We start from the raw sequence: 21,853 nt of genomic DNA, 5'->3' as shown, positions 1-21,853 counted from the left end.
GATTTCAGACCAGGATACTCCCGCCTCTGAGTCAGAATGGGGCCGGTGCTCCAGATGGCATAGGGTGTTAAGAAGCTGCATGCCCTGCCAGGTGAGGGTGAAACCTGCGACCACTTTGGGGAGCAAAATCATGCCTCTAAGCATCTTTCTGGCACCTCTCTGTTTGGAAATCCTCCGACTAGGGTGAGGATTTCTCTGAATGAAGCAGGATGAAGTGAATCAGGACTTTAGGAAACTCATGGAGTTGGATAGCTACAGCCATATTTTAAGTGAGGTGAATTTAATTGAGGGGGTTTACATCCTTCAAAAGCTCCTCCATTTGTACCTATCTCTCATTCTTCATTTTGAGAGTGGTGGTGAGGAGCCGCACAAGATGGGGGTTACATTCCAGCCAGCAATGGCTCTGTTTCAGCTACAGGTAAGTAATCTGGCAGATAAAAGTTTAGGCTCCCTGGGGAGGGATGGCACCAGGTTATAAATATATGGTCTGTAGATATCCTAATTAATAACTCATCTTTGGAAAAGTCAAGCACTTTGGCTGGCTGAGATGGAATTTTTACAAGCAGGGTGCGGTATATGTGTGAGATAAAATCCAAATACTCAAGAACGTTTAATTAAAGGGTATGATGTACTCCCATAGAAGGCTGGACTAAGTGGTGAAAGAAGAGAGTCAAATACACAGAACAGTCTAGTAAGCACTTTAAAAAGTCACGATTATTACTCTTTTTTTTTTTTTTTACACAAAATATGCCAGGAATCTTCTTAAGATCACTCTTGATGTGAGGTAGGTAAATTGGTTAGGAAAAGGGAAGAAAAGAGGTTGTAGGGGTTTTCTTTTTTTCATCTAGGTAACTGGTACTAGCCAGAATTTGTTTTCCTCTTGGAAAAATAAGTTAATACTGAAGATAGAGTGAATGGTGCTTTGCCTTTCACAGTATGACTTTGCAGCGAGGTGTAAAGAGGTTGTGTAGCACGTGTGCTCCAATAGAGAATTTGATCTGAACCTCTGAACAGGTGAGTAGTCAGAACTCTCTCATTTTGCAGGCAAAACTCAATGATTTGTCTGCCGATTTACATAGGCAAAGTGTTGTCTGTGCCAGGAGACTTGCTCATAAGAGTTGGCTGTGTCATTTTTTGACAAGATCTCAAGTATGCACTTGGGTCTGATTGTCAAAGGCCTTGAGGCATGTGTTGGGATTTTAAAACCCCTTGTGACTAACAAGGGTCAAACTCTTCTCTAAAGCAATTGTTGTCTCGGTATTTTTGTACATCTCCGCATCACCACAATTAGGCACCAACATGCCTCCGAGCTATTTGTGCACCCCGGTAACATGTGTTATCATTTGCTTCCCATGAATCAGCTGGTTTTGTTGCTTTTGGATAATGAGCTCAAGTAGTCCAGACCCAGGTGCTGGGCACTGCAGGTACCTATTAGAATCCTTTCTCTTTTCATCTTCTGGACTCGAGAGCTATGAATACTTTTGCAAACACCTCAGGGAATAGAAAGCCTTGTGATCAAACCGTTGTAACTTCAGGGGGCAGCAGGCAGTCCAGCAAGCAGCAAATGCATTTGGGTTGGGGCTTTATGTTTTACATAGCAGCTTCATAGAGCACTTCACATACAGCACTTCACATGCACCCAGCTTCACAAATAGTTAACAGTGTGAGGTAATAGAATTGTGCAGTTACACAGAAGGCAAGATGGGAAGAAAAGAGAAATGGAGAGCTTAAAGGAAAAGACATTGATGACAGGGAGGAGATGAAAAGGTAAAGAAGCCGATAGGACGACTCTTCCAGACAGAGTGGGGCAAGTCCTTCATAGCAATGCTCTGATGCTGCACAGCAAGACTGAGCCCGTGGTTAATTTAAGCATATAGTCTGAGACTTTGCATGTGTGTACAGTGCATGCATAAGTACTTTTCTTGGTAGGGGTCCCCCAGTGCTGCGAGTTTAAAACGTCTGCCACCATTGCTGGGTGAGTCAAGGGAACTGGAAGGAAAACAGTCCCTGGTGGGTCCAGCTCATGGACATCTGACCAAGAGGAGTTAATACGGTAAAAATCATGTTAGCTGCTTTCCCCTTCCCTCTCTGGGTCTATCAGAGATAAAAAAAGGGCATATTCTTGTTAGCAAGCAGTGATTTAACTTGTCATGCTGTAGTGGGCTTCCCCTCTGTGCTGGTCTTAAGTTCTTTGATAGTGTCATACTTTTATCCAGATGGAAATATAACGCTTTCTTATGGTGAGGATATTAAGACATTGGCAAGCACCTGTTAGCCAGGTTGCAATTAATAGCACAAAGCCATGCAACCATACAACAAACCAGACAGGGAGCCTACATTTTATAGCCTTGTTTTAGACAGCCGGTACTTCTTAAGAATAAATCTAAGCTGAATGGCTTTCTCACTTCTTGCATCTGTATAGTTAAAGCTAACCTCAAACTAGCAGGCAGATAATCAAAACTGAAAAGTAGAATGTTTTGGCAGATGTTTTACGGCTGCTATTGCTTCTATAAATCCAACAAATGGAACAAAGCCCATTGAAAGCTTTTTATCACAGTTTTTCATCATTAGAAGATAGTATTTTGGGAAAGGGGAGTTTCTCTGTTTTGGTATTTCACATGAAGTTGGTCCCACAGGGTAGGTCCACAAGCATAGCCATATAGGTAGCTTATGGCCTCCATGAGAAGGGTCAGGTCCAGAAGGGAGCCGTTCTGGAAAGTGTGCTGCTGTCAGACAGTGAAGGTTTCATGACCCTGAAAACGCAACTTCAGCTCTGATCTAGGAGCAGTCCTGGGGACAGGCCTCTGCTGTTTGGTGCAACAGCCCTCTCCAAATGAAAAATGAATATTCCACCAGCCAGCGCTTGGGGGATGCACTCTGCTCTCCTTTAAAAAGGATACCTCTCCCACGCTTGGCCTGACGGATGCCACAGTACATATCCTGGCTGTTAGGATGCCGAGATATTCAATCTGGCTTTCCAGCCTGAAGGATTTAGCCCAACACCCTTATTTTCCCTTCAGTTTGGAGTTGCTGGCTGTTGGCAAAGCAGGAGTTTGTGGTGGCCTTGAGGGACAAGGGAATGGAAAGTGTTCCCGCTCTGCCACTGTTGCTGTCTCTGTTCCCTTGGGAAAGGAGGTGCTGGTACCAGCTCCCAGTGTTTCCTTTACTTGGCCTCCCCCAGTTTCCTTTCTGCTGCGTCCTTTGTGACAAGGTAGTTGGTGGCATTGCTCTCGCTCTCTGGGGCATCTTCTAGCTGTCCTCTGGTGGTGGTGGATAAGGCAAAGACCTTCTAGGTTAGACCTAGGAAGGAAGCAAAGGAATCATCTTTATTTCCTCCACTGCTCACAGAGGCATCCTTTTGCTGCCCTTGTTGGGCTGGTTTTGGTGACCAGCAGCACATGCACCCTGAGTGTCTTAAAACAACATAATGGAAGTCTCTGCGAGACCCAGAAAGACAAAACATACATGTAGAAGCCTTTTTTGTTCACTTACTCCTCATTTACTTTGTCCTGAGGTCTCATGCTGCAACCTGTACTTGGTGAATTGTTTGCAGTGTGGACAGAATTTTTTCTGCACACTGTCTGAAAGGGCGATTCATCATTATTTTGGAAGCATACCTCAGAAGTGTGTATCACTGCTCTCCAGGGAGGAATCAGGACTCATCCTCAGCTGTTTGATTGCCATGCTTTTTTTTGTCCTTTCCATCCCTTTTGCCCCCTGCTTAATAATGCATCACCCCTGCTAGAAGTTGCAGATGCCATGTCTCTGTCTCTGTCTCTGAATTTTCTTTCTAGAAGTTGTCATTCCCCTATCCTCCAAGCAAGGTAAGACAAGTGCCCCTTTCTTTGTTTTTTCTATATAACTAAATAAAGTGCAAGTGTATCTATGGGCCTTGGGAGTATCTGTCAGTGGATGGTGTTCAGTGAAGATGGAAACAGCAGAATTAATGTAATCAGCAGTTGAAATGGGAGATTTCTTTGCAGTGGTGTGCTAGGAAAATACCTGCACAAGCCGCACCAGCCCAGCTAAGGCATTTGCGGTACTGCTAGTGAGGCTGCTGCAGATGTGCTTATGGAGCTGAATGTCTCCAGTTCCTTCCTTTATACCCTCTGTCAAGATCTGCTAGAGCTCAGGAGCCCGTAGTGTGATCTGTTCTCTCTTATAATTCTTAGGAAGAAACAGTTCAGCTTAAGTGATGTGAGAAGTAACGACAGCCAGTGAGCTGGCACATTTGAAAGCTTAAAAAATTGTCATCATGCAAAAACTGGAAATTGTTTAATTCATGCTCTGATAGAACTTTGTCTTTTGGAATTATTCAAACACCTGATCTATTCACGTTAAAAAGCGGCCCCTGCATCTGCACAGTGATTGCTCTCTCTCAAGCACAATTGTCGGTGTTTTTTTTCTCAGTAAATTTGTGGTAGAAGCACACTTCCACTGAAAATGCATGCCTCGGGGAACTCTTAGGGGTGATGAGAGTCACAGAGTCAGAATGCCGCAGTTCTGAAGGCCTCTCTGAGCTTCGGCACCTTTTCTTCCGCCCTCCCAGTGCTGCAGATGCTTCTGCTTAGCAAAAGAGGCTACCAGTAGTGCTCCAAATGGGAACCCACTTTCTGAGGAAGAACACAACACGCGTAGAGCATTTGCTTGCCTCAAATTGCCAGACCTCAGTTACAAAAAGAACCCAACCCCAAGCCACATTCAAGCAGTGTTGAGGTGCTCCTGAGGTCAGTGCGCTTAGTCTGCTTAATTCAAGCACACTCTGAGGCATTTGTTGACTCTGTCAATTTAGCTGTTTTCAAGAAAATAAGACGGGTGATATGTTGAGGACTGGGTTCAAAAGGGCTTCACAGGAAGGTTCAGATGATATGTGAGGCTGTGGTCTGGGCATGAACCACAGTTGTTACTTGACTTAGTTTTGATTGCAGTTGAGAAGACCTACTCCAAAGTTACCAATCAGCAAATCCACCCTAGACTTGTCAGATTATTGCACGTTGACATGCACCCAAAAGCTGAAATGAAACACGGTTAAAATTAAAATGCAGCTTTAGCAGAAGCCAGATGCTTCATTATGGGCTGAGCTAACCTACCTGCCAAATACTGCTAACCTGCATGAGGCAGGTGATTTATTTTTTACAAGTCTGCTTTGGCAAATAGACATCTGTCCTCTATTCCTAAAAGTAAGATCTCAGGGCAAATCATTTTTTTTCCCCTTCTTGGTAGTCCAAGTTGCATAAAACATACATAGCATGAAAATTATGTGCATTCCGTATGAAGATATATTATGGTTAGTTCGTATTTCAGATCACTTTCACATCACTAACTCAATTGGAATAATTTCTGGGTTTATACTTTATAATTTTTATATGTAAGAAGAGTAAAAAATTACATCCGTAACATACCTTGTAATCTGGAATGCTGGTATATGTGGTTATAGTATAGATTTTCCATTTTAATCAGCCATTGTTCCAACTAACAGGCTGAATCAGTGGAAAATATGGTGTCAAATTACTCAGTTGCTCTCTTGAAGTACGTTGCAGCTTTCATTATGAGCAGGGGTTTATCATTTCTTTCCTTGTGAAGAATAGCTTGAGATCTTTGATATGTGCCGCAAAAGGGAGATGATCCTTTAGCAGCATCTGCTATATACATACACATAAGTAAAATATGTTGCATGCTGTCAGTGCAGTGAAATCAAATAAACTTTCTCCTCCCTCCACATGTTTAAGAAGTAATTTAGCAGGAGTTGCATATTTTCACTAGAACAGTTGAAGCACACTAGTGATCAATTTACTCGCACATGGTAAAAATAATACAGGTTGCAGACAGATTTTTAATACAGTTTTTAAACACCTGTTTTTAATGTTTCAGTACCCAATAAAGTGGAGGAACTCCTGCTTTTGGTTTGCATGCAGACATTAGGTACATTATGTACATTGGGATTTAAAAGTCTGCTGCCTCGGTTTCAAATTCAGCTCTGTTCAAAGCAGTAAACAACACTTGCAGGCACAGTGTGAGTATGTTTTGGGGAGTTCCTTGGCACTTCAGTTTCAGACACCAAAGTCCCCCTCAATGAGTTTTGCTCTTTGAGACACTGATAACACGGTGTTATTGCCAAGTGTGAATCCTGGAAAAAACCCCGTCATCCTCACCAGAAAGGGAGTTCTTCCCTTGCCATTTGCAATCCTACTTGTGTAAAAATATTGCTGGTCCAGTTCTGTGTAATGTAAGGGGAAAAACGCAGAAGAGAGTGAGAAAAGTGATCTATTACAGTGCAACAGAGCACTTAAATACATCCTTAAATTTTCATAAAGTGGACTAAATATTGAATGTGTGCTTAAGTTTTCTACCAAGCAAGGTTACATTGATCAAATGGCAATTTATTGTGTCACTTACTGTCTCTCAGGTTACTCAGCTGCAAAATCTGGATTAAGACACTTTCACTGCCTTGCACGGGTGGTGTAAGAGATTGGGTGTCACACGTGAGCATGTCGGGCTGCCAGCTGCTCAAAAATAGCATGAAGAAGGGGAGCAAGTAGCAGAATCTGTGCTCTGCTCTTGCAGACCTCATTGCAGCTTTTCAGGAGATCTTTTAAGTTTTCCATCCTAAAAATCTGATGGACTCTGGGCAGTGGTTGCAGGTTGCCTGTGTGTTGCTGCTTCCTTCTGATGGTGTTTAGATGAATGCTGTTAACTGGATCCTTCTTTCCTCTGCCTCTGCCTTCTGTCCCTTTGATTTTGGGATCCCTTAGGATGATTGCATGTTTTTTTTTTGTCCCATCACCATTATGCATGCCCATATCTAATGGGCATGAAGTCCCAGTGTCTCTGAAGCTTTTACGGATGTCTTGGTAGCAAGTCAGGTGTAATGTTAATGATGATATTATCACCAAGCTTCCCATCACCATCCAAGATCCTCTCATTACTTTCCTCTTTCTCTGAGCAAACTGTACCTTTCTTCATGTCATTTAGGTCTGTAATTTAGACCGGTCACAGAAGTCTGCTATATTTAGCTGATTCCTGTGCCTGCATCAAAATAGCAGTATCAGCATATCATGTGTGTTCTGTGTAGGACATGGATACCCATATTTGCTGTACTTAATGAGCTGCATGTTCTTGTCTCCTTGGCTCTCTGTCTGTGAAAGGACAGTGGCTAGTGTTCAGGAAGCCCACAGCGCATCTTGGCCATACAGATATACAAAGAGCTAGAAGGGAGTGGGTTGGAACAGAGATGACATTTTGTTTCTGGAGAGCTGCTCAGAGCTGAGCTGTGCCTGAAACCTGGGCATAGCTTGGGCACAAAGGGTTAGTCCCAAGTTTTCATCCCCCTCTTAGCATCTTCACTGAGGCCACTGCTTGCTTTAGCACAGCAGGGAGAGAGACCTGAGCTGGAGGTGACTGCAACATGTCAGGATTAAGAAGCCTGAGCAGGGTCTGTACAAGGCTGCCTGTGCTTGCCTGGGGCAAGGACTACCAACACCGTGACTCTCTGCATGTGTGCACTGGGGTGTAATGCTTTGGTCATGAGCACAGGGTAGAGAAGGGATGCAAGTACCTGTTTTGAATGAGACCAGCTGTTGCCAAAGTGAGCACCAGTCCACGGTGCTCTGAATACAGCCACGGGGTGCTGGATATGGCTATGCTACCACCATCACCCGCGCTCCCTGCAGATCCTGGCCTGGCATGTTGTTGTTGTGATTGCTATGGAAATAATTTCAATATGTTTTGTAGTTTTGAGATGCTGTGTCTTTCGTTGTTTGGCTGGAAAGCTGCTTGACTGGTTTTAGAGGGTGGCTGTACATGCACAAACACTAGCTGATTTTTTTCTTGTGGTGGAAAGTAGGAGATTCACAGCATGGTTTTAATTAGAATCGCTCATTTAGTCTTTCACTGCAGTGTGTTCTTTAGTTGAAAGATAATTTAATTTTCTTTGTTTTGGAAGATTTTCGTGCTTGTCTGTGTGAAATGTCTTTATTTACTGTGCCTCATTGTGCTTTGTGCATAGCTTTGATTGTGAGGAGAGTCAAAAACAAAAACTTCCCTAGGCTGTATTATTTTCCACCTGCTGTGGCTTTTAATACAGTCTCACTGCTATATATGTACCAAGTGCCTGCATTTCTAGGAGAAAAACACCAGAGAAAATTGGGAAAGCATGCAGGGTTAGATTTAGCCATAAAACTCATTGACTGAAAGAGGAATAGCTTGTCTGAAAGTTGTGAAGCGCTGACAAAGTGTAATTGATACGGGTCAGTTTGGATTTTAGTCTTGGAGAAGTCCACAGATAACACGTGTTGAAAAAAAGGCAAACCCCCCCAAAATCGTGTTGTTCTGCACAGAACTTTGTATTAGGATCTTGTAACACCTCCTGTACTATGGAGAGTATTTGTCTGGTAGAAACACAATTCAGCATGGAGCAGTCATGTTTGTATGTATAAAAATACTTAGATAGCGCTTGTCAAATAGGAATTAAAAAAAGCTACATCAAATATGTAAATCTCTTTCCCCATATATGCAGGAATTCATAAAATGGCTTTAAATGTGCAGCTTTTTTTAAAAAAAAGTGCAGATGGCATTTATTCATCAATAATCCTTAATAATCTTGCAATAATTTTCCAAATGGCTTTCAAATTCATTTCCACTTCTCTTGCAATGATGCTGTTTTCATTATGTGGGTCTTACAGCTCTTACTGTGCAGTAATATAGTATTCCTCAATAGAGAGTCAAATATTGTTACTGAATATAGGCTATAGGGTATTATTGACTAAAAAGTGTAGTTATAGAATTTTACACAAACTCCATCCATAGCTGCAAACATGAGCTGCCACAGACAAACAAATTTAGACCACAACTTGCAGGCACATGTGCTAGCATCTAGGTACACAAGTAATCTCAAGCACATGTCCTGAGCACATCAAAGCCTCATTTTCTAATCCCTCCCGGTTGTGAGGAAAACCTTAAAATATGTGAACTGACATAGCCCTACCGCTGGCTGCAGGAGACCTGGTTGAAATGGAGGCAAGTTGGAGAGGTTTTGCAAAGAGCAACACAATACAGTGGCAATGCTGGCACTGGGTTATGGCTGTGCAGCTCTGCTGGCGTAAATGAAGCCCCTGAAACTCTCAGCCCAAATAGATTTTACACTGGTAGTTGCTCTAATCACAGGGCAGTGTTAATCTAGAAGCCTAGCCATAATAGCAGATGTTTTTAGGAAAATCGCCTGAGAAGTAGAAGCTTTCTTTGGTTCCTCCAGTGTGGAGTAAAATAGTATAATTTATTTATAAAGAAAAATGTGATGAAATTTGACCTTTAGCCTCTCATACCTCCAATTATTTGTGGATGCTCATTTCCCTTTTTGTGTTAGGAAGGAATGTAGTACATGTTTGAATTTAATACAGAAATGAACATTAGCAGGAATAGTGCTTGGATTGTATTTTTCTCACAATTTTAACTTTCACCTCAGTTTTGAAACAACAGCAACAGCAATGCCACCAAACATGTACCTGACGCTGCTCCAGAATGTCCTGTGTGTTCCAGAGCTGAGGTCTGGAGCGTGGCTGGGACCAGGGTGGGTTGCTGCAGTCATTGCACGCGAGTGAGTTGCTCCTTACTGCAGCTCTCTTCTGAGGGAGGGAAGGGATTTTAGTCCCATTTCAGGCATGGTGAGGGAGGCTGTGGGTGGAGCTGGTTGAGTGTCCATCTCCCAGCCGTGACCACCGGTTGCCCACCCTGGGTTGGGGCTGACTTTAGGTCCTGGGTACAGCAGGCCCCCAAAATGAGAGTAGAAAAGCTGAAGTGCTGACGTTATGCACTGATGGAATTGACTTTGACCTTTCTCTCTGGGAGAGAAAAGAAATGTGAAGTAGCACCGTTGAGGTTGATGTGAAAAGCTGTGGGTGAGTGCCCAAAATGGGTGATGGTGAAGAGCAAAAAATGGTGTCTCTAGTGGGTTCTGCCGCAGTGGGGGGCTTCTTGCAGAAGCACTGCTCTGTGCCTCTTTGGACAAAGTGCAGTGTGCCCTTCTTGCAGCATTGCCCTGGGTTTGTGGAACACTCATGCTTTGAACTGTGGCCTGGGCTGGTTACAGGGACAAGTCTACCTTTTAGGTTTATTTGGCTAACTGTAGATGCCTGCAGCTGAGCTAATTGCCATAGTTTCTCTCTATAATCAGGGGAAAGCTTGTCGGTATAGCATTTGGGAAGCTATTAATTTTATTCTGATGTGAACATCTGAAGCAGCGCAGGTAAGTCACACCTTCAGAGTGAATGTCTCATTTTGCTGGCTGCGAAGACAGCCAAGGTGACTAGACACTGTTGTTGCCCAGCCTGCATGTGTTAAAGTTAGGTGGTGTGAATCACCTGGCTTTTCCCTGTTTCTTTTTGACTTGATGTGTTGTGTATAATTATGTGTAACTGGGGCCATCAGGCTTTAAAATCTTAACGAGTTCACCAGGACCAAGGTTTACTTCTTAGGTTAGATACCCAAGTAAGGCTTGAGTATGATGGGGAGGAGCGGTGCCCTTTAAGACTTCAGCATTCCTGTCTCTGGTGTGGGACTTGACCCACGCCAGACCCTCGTGTTTGAAGTCCTCAGGCTGATATAGATGCTGTCTTGGTTTGGTGTAAAAACACTGGTCTTGTTCACTGGTACTCATTGTACCTCCCGTAGGAGAAAGTGTTGCCCTCAGTGTCCTCCTCACATCATGCACTGACATCCTGCTGCACAAGCATTATTCATTTGCAGCAGCAAAGATACTCTATAACGCTTTTATTGGCAAGTTCTGCCACTAATATTTGCAACATTTTATTTGGCTTTAAACGGTGTTGTGGTATTAGCTCGTCAGTATTTGGATGAAATTCTAGTGCAACAGCTGTTGCTAAATAATGTTACTCAACATGACAATATTTAGAATAATTAATTGAAAATAGAGCATACAAGTTGAGCAAATTTATCTAAGAGTCTTTCATGCTTATTTTATTTAGCTGCTGTTGGAGATCATGGGTCTTCCAGTTGATTTTAGCCACTGTGGCCTGTTATGCTCCTTGGTCAGAGTCTGCTCTGCTGCATCTGTTTTATTTTGGTAAAACAAGTGACATCAACCAGCGGTACCACCATTGTTCTCAAACAACTTAAGAGTGTGGAATGCAAGCTCTCTGGATATTTCACAGGTTAATCAGACTGTCTTGGAGGTCAGAAGCTTGAAGTCGAGCTGTCAGATATACCTGACCTATTTTTATTGCATTAAGATGCTTTCTGTGGCAGGCATGCTCTCAGATAAAACTGCAGCGTAATCAGAGCTGTAGGACCTGGTGGATCAAAGGTGGCTTGTGGAGGGAGAGCAGGACCAGAAGCGTGTAGTGACTTGGCAAAACAACACTGCCCTTTTCTGCTCTGACACAGGAGGCACAAATAGCATGTTTATGAATCTTGCGCATGTGATGACAACACTTTTTGGGTGTTGAAAAATGGAAGCAAAACCTGTCCTGAGGAACATACACATGTAGACAGCATGTTCTGACTCTGAAGAGCAAGGGGCTTGCATTAATTTGCATTAATCTGGGGGTTGGAACCTAACTATTCTGTAATTCTATGACTCCCCAAAGAACGTGGATGTAAATCGCATGAGGATTGGAACCAGAGGGCTGGGAAGCACTGCATTTTCCATAGTGAAGAAAGGGTTACCCAGCCACATGGCACGGTTACTGGCTTTTATTTTATAAGAAGACTGAAGCACAAACTGATTGAACATAGGGCAGGCTGGAAATACGTAAAAACTTGTTATGAAATTTTCTCTGCTCTAATCGAGTCATGTATCTGTGATGAAGCAAAAACTATCTGGCAGAGCTAGAGATGGGAACTTGATCACCCTGTGCCCAGCTTGCTGCTCCTTCAGGCACAAAGCCGTCCTTGCTCTGCACTCTTATAAAATGCCTTCAAATGCTTTCCTTCTTTTAATTCATTTCTGCAGTAAAAAACCCCAAAAGACGGAGGTACTGTGAAATTTGGAAGCCATTGGTACTCATGTGACTTGCAGAAGAAGCAAGAAGGTTTATCTCAGACCCTCAGACAGCCTTCCCTCCCACTCACTCCTTTCCCAAACACAGAAAGCAGTCAGGGCTTGACTCATGGACTGTCTGATTATAATAAGTCCCACTTGGGATACACAGCTATATAGTATGCTAGTGCACTACGTGCTTTGTCTGCCTCTATCATTTTGTTTTCAGTTCCTGCTCTGTGATGTGGCCTTTGACTCCAATGGCTAATTAAATAGCAAGATGTCCTACATAAGAATTTTTTTGTCTTTTTAAAGGAGATCTTGGCAGAGAAAAATCAAAGAAATTAAGAATTGGAAGTGTATTTATAGTAATTTTCATGGCAACAGAACAGTAAGTCCAATATTCATGTTACGAATACGGCTCAGTATTTATAGCTCTCCAAATATTTACAGAGATAAAGCCTTTAAACATAGCCCCAGCTTTCTGTCTTCAGTAGCAGTTTAAATAAATGTCATTTGGATAAGAGTTAAAAATTAGGGGGAAAGTGAGCATTTCTGATCTAATACTGTATCAGTGGTGGCTATGAACCCCAGTGGAATTTTGCCTGGAACTGTGTTGCCCCGGTCCTGTGTGAAGCAGTGTTCATATTCATGTGCAGGAAAAGTATCTCAAAAGCATTGCCCCATAGCAGGTAACCCCTGGGTGTAGCTGGGCACCCTGTTGCACTTGAATTTGTGAGGGTGGGAATTAAAAGTCATGCAGTTACTGCAGTAGTGAGTCTGTGTGCAGTAGTGAGCCACCGAGTGATAATGCAGCATTTGGGGTCAGGGGTGTCTCAGTTTGGGAAAGTTGCCGATGGACATTGGCAGTGGTGCTGTGCCGTTGCTGGGATGGGCATAGGGAGGGCATCACACCCATCCTTCTTCCGCTTATGGCACCTGACACACGCCCAAGGATCCCAGGCCAGCCTGTGCTCACCCACAAATGGGAGCTTGCTGGATGCGCGCGGTGCGTCAGCGGCATGACGAAAGGCAGGATCACAAGTGTAAGCTTGCCCAGGGTATCTGCCTCAGAATATGTAATAAATTCCTGTTGCAGTGCTGCTGTGACTTTTTTCTTAACTCTTACATGGCCATGGGTATGACTGCACAAACTGAAAGCTGTTATGGATGCTGAAGGCAAATGTTTGAGTAGAAACTGAGTAGGTTGAGGGGCTGGGTAGTTTCAGGGAGTGCGCTACTGCACTGGATTTACATCCAGACCTGGATTGTTAATCTGCAGTTTCTAGAGCCCCTCTCTCTGTTGTCAGCCTCCATTTACTCAACAGCAATTTAAATGCCTCCCATGCTTTCAGCTTCATACTGCTAAGGATCCCACCTAAATGCAGGCTGCTAGGGTTGAGAGCCCCACAAGGTCACCCATTGTGGCTATGCTGTAGGACAAGCTATTCAGGGGAAAGGTGGTCCTAGCACACAGGGGTCAGTGGTGACCTCCCCTGTGGGAAGCGTAGGGCTGTTCACAAAGAGGAGAACTTCATTTAAGTGGACTGCCTGGTGTTGGTGCCACCCTTATCCGTCTACAGGGGAGCAACTCTCCCCATCCCTGTCCTGCAAGGAGGTCTTGGAAGCTCCCATGGCTGCACTTGTAGAGATGGGCCATGGTGCAAAGGCAGCTGGCTGCCTCTGGTCACCTGAAAGTGAGGCTAGGGAGTGTGATGAGGCAACAAGGATTAGGGGAAGGACGTCCCTTTGGTCTCATGGTAAAAGGTGGCACAAGAGCAATAATGATTTCTTTGTGTCCCAGTGAATAAGGTGCCCAGGACCTACAAATTCATTCTGTTAGTAACTCCTTTTCTGATGGCCATCCCTCTTGTGAAACTAACAGTTTTAGGTTGGGTTGTTTTCTAGGTACGTGTATTTTTGGGGAGGAAAATCCTTCCTAGAAATAGGGAGCAGCGTCTTGCGGCTGTTTAGACAAGGAGATTTCATGGCTGTGCTGAGAGCCAGCAGCCACGAAGGCTGTTTTTCCCTGGATAGAAACTGAAATTACTTGTGAGCCAATGACTGAGTGTCCAGCATCTCTATTACATTAAGATTAATAATTCCTCACAGCATATTTGCAGCTGGAAGTTTTATATAGATCTTTATTCATCATGATGTGAACAGCTGCTCTTTTGCTGCACCGTTAAGTTACAGTCCAAGTGGCAGCACTGGAAAGTGCCACATAAAACACACTCCTGCTGTTTTCCATTCACTCCTTCTCCTGTCCAGCTCTCACCCTCTGCCCACATTTAGCCTTTTGCAGGAGCAAGCCATCTTATTTTTATTTGTGGACCAGCTCTGACTGCATTTGGATCTTGAAACAGAGTTTGAGTGAATCCAAGGAAAATGAGTTCTAGAAAGGAAAAAGAAGAAAGTAGCACAGAAAAACACAGGAATTCCTGTTACATTTTTATTGGAAATAAGTGAAGGACTAAGGGGTAGTAGCATGTATGTTATGTTGCATGGGGCATAAATTGCACACTTTCTTTGTCAACTGTGTCAGATAGAATTTAGCAAAAGCTATCACAGCCAGGGGGGCACCTGAGCTCCTAAAGAGGTGTTTTGTTTTCTGGGGTTTTGTTTGGTTGGTTTTGGTAGGTTTTTTGTGTGTGGTGGTGTTGTTGCTGTTGTTGGTTGGCTCAGTTTTGCTTGCTCCGGAATTGATTTATTTATCCATCTGTCTGTTATTTATTTATTAATTCTGAAGTCTGCTATGCTGTTTTGAATAGGACGTTCTTCTTGTTTTATTGGTTTGTGCTTTCACCGGAGAACAGTTTTACAGGAGCATCCAAGTGGCCCAAGTTTAGCACCTCCATTTTGAATCCTCACTGACAAGTGGTCTAGAGCTGAGCTTTGCACTTCATCCAGAAACTGGCACGCACTATTGCATGCCTGGTTGCTGGCAAAGGGAAGAGGTACCGGGTCAGGATGATGTGCATCTCTCAGTCCTACGTATGCTGTGGGCTGCAGAAGCCTCTGTCCTTATGGGCTAGAGACCTAAAAAGCACAGAGGGTATGTGGGTGGTATGGCAGTGGCTGAAACATGCACATCTGCAGAGCGTGATGCTGAAGAATAAGAGAAACAGCTGGAAAGAGACAGGGATGCTGCAAGACCCAGCAGTGAGGTGGGTGCTGCAGACAAGTCTGGGGTGGTTTGAGCTACCTTTAGTCAATAAGCAATTGGTGCAATTGCCCTTTGGTTTGGGAGAGAAGGCTGAGTGGAGAGCTTTTACAATGCCCTATCTCAGCCCACCTGAGGTGCATTTTTCCCTCAAGCCTCCCCTAGCAAAGGAATTCAGAGCCAAATGGAGTGGTATAGGTGGAGGGAATTTTGTGATGAGGGGGACAGACTTTTCGTAAAATCACAGAATGGTTTGGGTTGGAAGTGACCTTAAAGCTCATCCAGTTCCAACCCCCTGCCATGGGCAGGGACACCTTCCACCAGACCAGGTTGCTCAAAGCACCATCCAACCTGGCCTTGAACACTGCCAGGGATGGGGCAGCCACAGCTTCTCTGGGCACCCTGTGCCAGGGCCTCACCACCCTCACAGGGAAGAATTTCCTCATATCTGATCTAAGTCTCCAGTCTGTCAGTTTAAATCCATTCTCCCTTGTCCTGTCACTACACGTCCTTGTAAAAAGTCCCTCTCCAGGTTTCTCAGTTTCTTTTTGTGTCTTTTTCCCCCAGAGCCGTAGGTTGCAGACTCCCTGAACCTTCAGCAGCAGGTCCCTGGGCATTTTCAGCCCAGGGGCACGGAGGCAGGGAAGTTCAGTGGCTGCCCAGGCAAAGGTCAGCCTCTGATCTTTGCAGTGTGCTCAAGGATAGATGCCCAGGTCTCTTGACCTCTCTCCCAGTGCCTTCACTTCACATGACCGTCATTGCCCACAAGACCAACTTTTCCGCCTTCCCATTTAAACCCATGATGTCTCCCACTTATGGCTTATGTCTCCCACTACCTCTACCTGGGAGCTAAAAGTAAATTCTTCTTGTTAAAAATCAAATTGATGACCCTATTTTTATGCATGCTTGGTGCTCAAAATTAAAATCGATACCCAGAATGTTTGTGCACTTTCTCTATAGTTTGATCTTCAATTTGCTTGTAATAAATCAGGACGCCGAGCACTCGTGTTACTTTTTGAGTCTGTCTGTTGGTTGCATTTTTAAAACATGGTGATTTGTCATTCATCATTGAGCAGTTACTGTAACAAGAAAAAAACTGACTGCCTAAGAGAGTTAGCAGTAAAGCTATTTGGTGTGTAGCTCCCCAGACTCTGGCTTAAAGAGACAAAAAGCAATACTTTAAAAAGTTCACTATATTATGGGTTTTATCCTGTTTGACATTTTTGAAAGCACTGGAATTACATTCCAAAACACTGATGGGAAAAAAAGGGAATGAAGCCCCCTTTCACCAGACTGGGTGTTTGGCCTCATTAATGATTCTTTCCAGACTGACTCAGGCTATTCCATGAACAGTTCTAGAAATGCAAATGGGACAGATAGTTATATGTTTGGGTGAGAAAATGTAGGTGTTATTCTTAGTATTTTTAGAGTAATAAATTGGTGTGTTTACTTGTTTTCTTTATTATGCGCTGAGCGTACAAAGAGCAGGCACACACACTTGTAGATGCATCACTGACATGGACGTTACCGATGGATTTTTTTCATTATTGGTAAGGATGCAGCCCCTAGTAACCTGCAGAGTCTCGGGCACAAACTGCTGATGAGTTTAGAGGATGAATACTAAGTCCCTGGTAGTGCTCCAGTTTGCTATTAGTGGGAGCTCTGTCCTGAATGCACTGGGACTGGCTCAGTCCTAAATCAGCCACTATGGTCATTTAACATATTTACAGAGTCAGAGTCTGGAGGAATGCACAGCTGTAGAGGTTTCTCAGTCTTTTCCTGGAACTCCCAATAAGTACATTTAAAAGCTATTAGGTGGTGCAGCTCCCTTTTTTCCTGGTGGCACGGGTGGTACCTGGCTGCTGTGTTCTGTCAGAACAGGACCATTCTTTCAGTGGCCTCCGGGAGCCTCTCCAGGCACAGAGAGCTCCTTGTTATGACAGGTAGCTTTCTGAGCATTTCAACAGATGCTTCGGCATGCCAAAAGCATAAAGCACTTGGAAGGGAGCACCCAGAATATTTCAGCTGCGTTTCTTAAAATAAATGCTGTGGCTTAAATAATAGAAGTTTTCCTTGCAGATTCTAGAATAACCACTCATGCTGAAACAGTGTTTGAGTTACTGGATGTGACATTTGCAAAAATTCCTCAAAATTCAATAACTATAGTGGAGGTTTGGGGAAGTTTTGCCTTTTTTTCCCCCCCTAATGCTCTTTTTAAAAGCATCTCACCTGCTTCTGCTCATCATTTCTTAAGTCTGTTTAATTCTGATTGCCAGATTTCATAGATATGTGTCAGGTATGCAGTTGGAATCTGGGCAGACTATGTATACTCAAATCCGCAATAAACCTTAGGCTATTGTTGCCATGGGACTGAATTACATACTACCTGGCAGTTGGACATTGGCTGCAAGGGGTGAAACAGCACTATTTCCCTCAAGCTTTGCTGACTACCAGACGAATCATAGAATAGTTTGGGTTGGAAGTGACCTTCTAGGGCATCCAATCCAACCCCCACTGCAATGAGTAGGGACATCTTCAACTAGATCAGGTTGCTGAGAACCACATCCATCCTAGTCTTGAATGTCTCCAGGGATGGCATCACCACCTCTCTGGCCACCTGTGCCAGTGTTTTACCACCCTCATTGTAAAAAATGTCTTCCTCACATCCAGCCTGAATCTCCCCTCTGTTACTTTAAAACCATTACCCCATGTGCTATCACAACAGGCCCTGCTAGAAAGTGTCTCCCCATATTTCTTACAGGCCCATTTTAAGTACTGAAAGGCCACCATAAGGTCTTTATAGACCCTTCTCTTCTCCCGGCTGAACAAGCCCAGCTCTCTCAGCATTTCCTCATTGCAGAGGTGCTCCATCCATCTCATTATTTTTGTGGTTCTCCTCTGGACCCTCTCCAACAGGACCATGTTTTTACTGCAGTGAGGACTCCAGAGCTGGATGCAGTACTGCAGGTGTGGTCTCACCAGAGCGGAAGACGCCTGGTGTTCAGCCCTGCGGCATCTGGATGCCCAAAATCATTCAGCCCCAGCGCATGGTGCGCAGCGCATCTCCCCAGGGAAAGGCTGAGATTTGCTTTGGCACCCTGTGCCGAGATGAGCAGGAATCTGCTGGTGAGAATCAGGACGTGTTGGTGGGAGAGGGCGTTGTGAAAGCAATGACGGAGAGGTGCAGGAATCCCAGGGAAAGCTTGGTGCGGTGAGAAGTCAGCCGGCCGGTGCAGTTTTTCCCTCGCACTTGCGTAAGATGACGTAAGGTGACACAGAGCTTAACTGTGATTGGTCCTGTTCTGGTGTTAATTACCAGTGACTGCATTGCATTTGATAGAATTAGAGCAGTGTAAAACAGGCCCACAATTAAGTCTGATTTTGATCTTAGCAGCTTCAGACAATATAAATGCAAATACCATTTGAGACTAGTTCAAGTGTTTTTAACAGTGTTGCTCCAGAAGGAGAGCACAGTAGTCAGTGGTCAGTCAGAACAAGAGAATATGACCTACTTTCATTTCAAAACCAAAACACTGGTCACAGAGGCCTTACTGCATACTTAAGTTTAGTCTGCACCTTTCCTTTGTACTAAATCAGGTGACTGCGGTATCCTCACCTTTATTTGGGAAGGAAAACTCATACGAAAATATCGTGCACTTGACCCTTATTTGAAGCTAAATCCTTTTGAACTTTCACAGCAGGGGAAAGTACGGCTCTTTCCACTTGGATCTACGTATTGCCAAGCAAAGCAGTGCTTGATAGGAAAGGCATATCCTTTATTATGAAGCCTGTAGCGAAGAGCAGCCTTTTGTCACCCGTACTCAGCCACTGAGTTATTAAGAGAACTTCGGACTGTGTTACACAGAGAAAAAGATAAAAATAGGGTGTCTGACGCATGCATCCCATGTCACACGCCAGGAAACGGAATCATTATACCACCGAGTACAGTATTCCAGAGCATTCGTGGAAAATATGCATGGATGTGAATGTGCAAGATCTTTCCTCACCAAGAAAACTACTCAGTTCCCCTTTCACGCTGTCCCATTTTACATGTCTTGTTGAATATTCTCCTTACCTGTTGATAAGTCAACAGCCTAGAGTACCGCAGCCCTGCTTTGCTTCCATTGCTCCTCTCACTGTCTTGCTGAACAATGGGACAACAATGCCACTCTCCTATATTTTGAGGGAGCCACAAAATATTCTTGATGTTCCAGCTGAGTGTAAGCAAAATGCTGCATGTTTTCCAGACACCTACAGCATGCAGAGAAATCCCAAAGCTCAACACTGTCTGTCACAGAAATCATGGGCTGGGTGCATACTCTAAAATCAGTCATACACAGTAGGTGCCCCTTTAAATGGTAATCCTTGCATCGTTTTCTTTTATTGCTTCTGTTGGCATACCTGATTATGTGACACAATATAAAAGTAAATAATGTGATGCAATGGGTAAAAGTGAAAGGGAAATGCATATCAGATATGCAGATAACTTCCTACCACAGAATACAACATAAAACTTGAGGTGACATGAACATGGATTTTTCCTGTTTTGAGGGTGGTAAAAGCCACTGTATAGTGATTACATTAGTCTTTCTGGATGTTTTGACAGTTCCCAGCTCTTGAAAACTCATGTTTGTTCAGTGCTGTAGTCACTACTTGTCTTCAGGTGCAAAAGTAGCTGTCAGGGAGTAAGTAACTGTGCGTAATGGATCCAAAGCAAAGCCCAGCACAACTGTATCATAGAATCATAGACTGGTTTGGGTTGGAAACGACATAAAGCTCATCCAGTTCTAACCCCCTGCCATGGACAGGGACACCTTCCACCAGACCAGGTTGTTCAAAACCCTGTCCAACCTGGCCTTGTATGTATGCCAAGGCTTTAAAAAAAACCCCAAACATAAGTTTACTTTGAAGATCACAGCCCTTAAAAATCAGTGCAAAAGATGCATCTGAGATCTTATTATTTATTTTCCAGCATGTGAACACTAATCGTGGAAGGGCAGGTGTGCAAAGCTGAGGACTTTGGGTGTTCGATTGCCTCCTGATAGGAAACCTGTGGGAAAAGCACAAGCTGAGACTCAGCAGTAGGTTATGAGATACAGCAGCAGCTGAGTTCAGATTTAAAGATAAAGCCTGAAATAGCAGAACCCAATGCAAGACCAACATTTATTTACCCCTTTGCCTGGATTCAGTAAAACATATGGGTACCTCGGTGTGCGATTCTGCTTTTGCTGAATTGGGGTTTGAGTTACTCGCTAGTCTATTTTTACTTTTTAAGCGGCCTTGTAATTCAATATGTGTTTGTTTTAATTTTACACTCTCCATAAAAAGCACCGTCCATGACGAGTTGGAGAAGTGACCGCTGTTAATACATAGAAATTTAATCATCTGGTGTGTCACACTGTCTTACTTTCCTCCCCTGCAAACCTGCATGCCTCTCTTGATCAAAAATACCCCACGATACCTTGTGTCTCCTCCATCACCTCATCTTTGCTATTGAGGGTCCGGAGATGCCAAGGCGGGCTGAGATCAGCCCAGGCTGAATCCAGGTCACTCTGCGAGGTGGGGGGTCAGGGTGGTGATGAGTAGCACAGTGGTTTCCCTGTGCTGCCAGCTGTGCCAGGACCCGGCCTGTGATCACCTACCGGTTGTGATCACCCTATGGGGGTTAAAGCCAGAAAACTCTCTTTTTGCAGTGTAGCACTGGTGTTGATGTCAAGGGTTGTAGGAGGCGTGTGTTCTGTGTGGGGCTGAACTGAGGCTTGTAGCCCATGGCACCCTGCTGAAGGCAGCGTGCATGCTTGGCTCTGCTTTTCTCTCTCCGCTCTTTTGCCAATACCGCAGGTTTTCAAATTGCCTCTAATGTGTTTTCAATTTGACATTGCTGGTTTGGACCCCCCCCTATATCATATCACAACCCCCAGGCACTGAGCTGCCTTTGTGTGGTGTCTCAGCAATGTAGAGCTGATAAAATACTATGGTGCTGGAAATGAGTCTCCTCTTCCTGTCCCTGTGTCCTGCCAATATCCATGTGCTTTAGGTAAGGATGTAAAATTCGCTGCACCAAATCAAACAAATTAAATCACTTCTGTTTTTCTCCCTGCTCTTCTCACTGAAGTGTGGGATGAAAAATCTGCAGTACACCCAGTTAGTGATGGAAGATGTGTCTATGTACGTCCTTGCTCATGCATTGGTCGCAGTGGTATCTGAAACATTGCCTTTAGACATTCCTGTTGCCATCAGCATGTCTGATAGCAGTGGGAAGGCTTCGTGCCTGTGTTTGCACTCGCCAGAATCTTGCAGTGCTCAAGGAGCAAAAGTGACTTTTTTGCTGTCAAGTGGTAAAACACCCTGGAGAGATAGTTCTTAAGTTACTATGAAGCCACAAATTACTTTATAAAATTTAAGGACAGTGAAAGCAAGCAAAACACAAAGACCAACAGCATATGATGTGGGTTTCACCACTTGCTTTCAGCTTTATTTAACTGTGAACTTGCATGTACCATACATCAAAAATGTTGCTTCTCATCAAATTATGGTCAGTGGTCTAATCTTGAGCTATCAGATTAGTGATGGTGCAGCGATAGTATGTAACTCATGCCCAGATCTGTGTGAACTGTTCGCAGAGGAAACTAAACCTGAAATGCAGTGAGCAGGTTCGCTCTCTGATGGTGCATCTCCTGGGACAGACACCGTTTCCG

General features: G+C 44.0%; 1 protein-coding gene across 9 annotated transcripts in view; it reads left to right on the top strand.

Moving 5' to 3' along the window:
- The window catches only part of NFATC1 (nuclear factor of activated T cells 1), a 118,499-nt gene that overhangs the window by 23,963 nt on the left and 72,683 nt on the right, over window positions 1-21,853 (top strand). The window lies entirely within an intron of this gene.

Source organism: Lathamus discolor, chromosome 2 (genome assembly GCF_037157495.1).
Source record: "Lathamus discolor isolate bLatDis1 chromosome 2, bLatDis1.hap1, whole genome shotgun sequence".
Classification (NCBI taxonomy): Eukaryota; Metazoa; Chordata; class Aves; order Psittaciformes; family Psittacidae; genus Lathamus; species Lathamus discolor.
Note: the sequence above shows the minus strand (reverse complement) of the source record. Positions and strands in the feature narration are given on the sequence as shown.